Source organism: Euprymna scolopes, chromosome 6, assembly GCF_053919585.1.
Source record: "Euprymna scolopes isolate OS-2025 chromosome 6, ASM5391958v1, whole genome shotgun sequence".
Classification (NCBI taxonomy): Eukaryota; Metazoa; Mollusca; class Cephalopoda; order Sepiida; family Sepiolidae; genus Euprymna; species Euprymna scolopes.
In genome coordinates, this window is record NC_136487.1 from 21,766,785 (window position 1) to 21,771,009 (window position 4,225).

The 4,225-nt window shown below is 38.5% G+C and overlaps 1 pseudogene; it reads left to right on the forward strand.

Annotated features, from left to right (window-relative positions):
• The first annotated feature begins 3,867 nt into the window (after positions 1 to 3,867).
• Positions 3,868 to 3,985, forward strand: LOC145278397 (5S ribosomal RNA; annotated as a pseudogene).
• Positions 3,986 to 4,225: the final 240 nt, after the last annotated feature.

Sequence of the window (4,225 nt, forward strand, 5' to 3'; positions counted from 1 at the left end):
TTTAAACAAAATCAAAAAATAAAAATAATAACTAAAAGAATCGTTTTGGGGATTAGAAAATAGGCACAAATTTTTCCAATTCCGCTATTCCCAAAGTTTCGATTTTTCTGATTCCCAATTCCGATTCCGATAAACGTCCCAACACTAATATACATAGATACATGAATAGATCAATATAAACATAGGATAGATAGACAGACGTGTCTCATTAATAAGAATTGGATTAATTTCGTTAAACAGCGAAAAGCGTTCAATTATTTTTCCTTTCTCTCATGTATTCGTTAATCGCTATTGTCGTCTTCATCTTGTTCATTTTCTATTTCTTTCTTTTCTCTTTCTTTTCATATTTTCTGTGTGTGTGTGTGTGTGTGTGTGTGTGTGTGTGTGTGTGTGTGTGTGTGTGTGTGTGTGTGTGTGTGTGTATGTGTACGCGCGTGCGTGTGTGTGTTGTTCAATTTTGGTTTCCCGCCAACGCATGTGAATCACCCGTGGATTGTGATGTCATCTACGGATGGTTGCTCTCGTGACAGCTAACAAACCAACATGTTGAGGGAGGAGGGAAAGGATCTCTCCTTCCAATGCGCATCCTACATTCCTACGAGACACGAGGAACCCGTGTACTGAACATCATAACAGCTGCTGAGATTCGTTAGAAACAGGAAAAAAATTAACAGGAAAATATACCCCTTTCAACAAAAGAATGAATTTAAACACAAAAGCTTGCACGTAAGCGTGCGTACACATACACACATACACACACACGCACACACACACACATGCACACACACATACATAAATACATACATGCATACATATATGCTAGTTATGAGATGATTCCAATATTTTTCCCGATTCCGATACAATTACCGATTCCGTATTAAATTTCCGATTCCGATACAATTACCAATTCCGATTCCGATTCTTTATAAATGTCTAAATATTTAACTATAGAGTTGTTATTTTTCCCCCGATTGCCGTAAAAACTCATGTTAACTGTGCAGATATTTTCTACAAAATTAAAATCACACTTGTTGGTGGTAATCTGCAGATTTTAGTATTGCTGATAGTTTAAAATCAATAAATATTTATTGTTTTATTATAAATACCGGCAATGGAAGATCTTGTTTTAAACAAATCAAATATAAAAAGATAATTAAAGGAATCGTTTTTGGCATCGGAAAATAGGCACAAATTTTTCCAATTCAGATACCCCCCCCCAAAAAAAAAAATCTGATTTTTCTGACTCCCGATTTCGATTGCTTGTCCCAACATTAATACGTACACATGCATAAATCCAAAAAACAGACCCAACTGCAGAAAATCGCTGTTGCAAGGCAGTAATATCGCCATCTTACTTAAAGAGGACAGATCGGTATCACCCTGAACTACAGAACTAGTACTGAATGAATGTAAACATTTTTTTTTCTAAAAAGAAGCTGCCATATTAGCATAAATATTGACATCTTAATTAACTGCGATAAAATGTAGCAAAAATTCGAGAGATGTGGAGAATAAGCCAGCGTTGAAATACGCGCGGGCCTTTAAAATCTGTCTGGGCAGCAGGCATAATCACATTGACACACCAGTTCTCGTTAGGTCACCGAAGTTAAGCAACGTTGAGCCTGGTCAGTACCAGATGGTTGACCAATTTGGGAATTCCAGGCGCTTTATGTAGGAGGGTGTCGGCACCTCCTTGCAAGAGTTGCAAAAACCTAACGTCGTCATTTCCCCTAACGGGAATATACATGCGACTGTGGACCGCTTGTGAATTTCATACTCCCATGGAACTTCCTCCTTTAAGGGAAACCCGTTAAACCCGCATAGGGTTAGTACCGTTTCCATTTTGGTTCCATTTGAGCAGCCATATCGGAATTTCTGTGTGGATAATTCGGAAAGTTAGTTCTAAACTAACTTCATCCGAAAGCGAAAAGGTAATGCTTGAGAGGGTAAACTACCTTGAGACGACCAGAATAAAAAAATAAAACCTACAGAAATAGCCTAGTCATTGCCAGACTGACTGGATCTTTGACTGCTAAGTGTACGAAAGGAGAACGTTTACTCTTCTAAGGAAGCTAATTTTCTAATTTTAAAGAGATAATGCATCAAGATCAGTTCGGTAGGATAGACAGAGTACTGAGCAAATTTAGACAATGATTTGTACTCTTTTTCACCTCCAAACAAGACATATTGCCACGTCAAACGTTAAGGTATTTGTGTTTAACAGGGAATTGTGGTTAGATAGAGCAGGAACTGTCTATTCACATTACTTTTAATTCTTGCATGTTAGTACAGTCAGGGAAGATGGAAATAAATACAAATATTAAAGAATTACTAATTAATAATGCTAACATATAACAAAACTAAAATTGAAAAAAAAACAAAATACATGTTCAGAAGCTACTAGGCAACCGGTGACGTTAGGTCAACGTTCGTATGCTGTACCTTAGTGTATAAAGAGTTTTCAGAGGCACAATACCTTTCCGAGTTGATCTCCAAGGTTAGCCTTAAACTAGTCTCTATTCATTCTGGAACTATGCAATACGCAAAATACAGCCTCTCCATAGCAAATAAATGTCCCTACGTGATGAGGAGGCGCATCCTTAATTAAGTTACCTTTGTCTCGTGCCTCGATATAGACAAAAGAGTATGTCCATATGGGCACGGACAAACAAAGACTCGTCAAGCTATAATGACTGTCAATAATTTCCTTTCTCCATCTGTGTACCTGAAACTAAACGAAGGTTCCATGAAAAAAGTGTCTTTCCAATAACTACCCGCCTGTGTAACACAATACCGTGAGACTGCTTGCCTGCTAATTACAACTTAATTGTTGGCAAGTCCAATGTAAACAATTTATTGTTGGGCTGTTTTCTTAAATACTGCCTATATTCAACCATCGCTACCAATCATCACGGTGTTGTCGCACCGCTCACTTAACCTTAATCTTCAAGTGTCCATTTGACCTTGATAGGCGGTGAATCATAAGTAAAAACAGACCTTGCCCATAAATCATGCTATTATAGAAGTAGCAGTAATTTTAATTGTACTCATCACAAACTGTACAACTGGTTTTGAGAATAGAAACGTTTCGCAGATAATCATATATATTTGACAATGGAAAGGCAAACTGCTCGAGCTAGTGGAGTATCATGTGCTATGTGCAAGTTTGGCATGCTGCATATCCAATAAATCTTGAAACTGATACAAATACATTGAGGATACTGCAAAGGCTGCTGCAAAGAAAGTGAGTTCCCTCTACTGTGCTAGAAAATTACTCACATCTGAAAGTATGCTGTGTCTCTTCAAAGCCACCACTCTTCCATTCATGGTGTATTGCTGCCACATTTGGGATGGTGCATTCACCGCCAGTCTCTGTCTCTCTCTCTCTCTCTCTCTCTCTCTCTCTCTCTCTCTTTCTCTTTCTCTCTCTCTCTCTCTCTCTCTCTCTCTCTCTTAGACAGAGTCCAAAAAAGAGTCTCCAACCTAATAGGTATTGTACTATCACCCGAGCTCGAACCCCTATCCCATCGCCGCAATCTTGCACCCCATTGCCTGTTTTACAATTAATTAATAGAATGTGCTCTGATGAACACATTGCACTTGTACTGCTTCGACGTACATACTCCCGACAAACCCGTTTAGCAGCATAATCCCAAGCTTTATATAGAGGCCCCTAAGTCTTAAAGCTTTCTACTGTAATAAATTCGTACCTAGGGGTTCTAGATTTTCGAATTCCCTCAATGCTCCCTGCTTCCCTTACTGTACTGACTTACAGAAGGTTAAACATAATGTAAATCGACATCTCGTTAATCTCCTTACATAGTCCCCTGAAACATGATCGCAAATAGTAGCACCTTACGTCAAACTATATACGGCATAATCACGTTGACACACTGGTTCTCGTTAGATCACCAAAGTTAAGCGACATTGAACCTGACCAATACTAAAATGGGTGACCATTTGGTAATATCAGGTGCTGTATGTGTTCGGATTCTAGAGAGGGATGGGCACCGCCAGGCTATTCTTGTCCAAGACACGCTGCATGAAATAATGCAGTGTCTCACGATCCAGGAGGGTTAAAGGACACGTCCACGTCAGTGGCAATATGTCTTGTTTGGAGGTGAATAAGAGTAAAAATAAAGTAAATCAAAACATGACTGTTGCTCCGTCAACTAATGGAGGGCCTATAAAGAAAATATATTAATGTATACATTTATAATTTTTA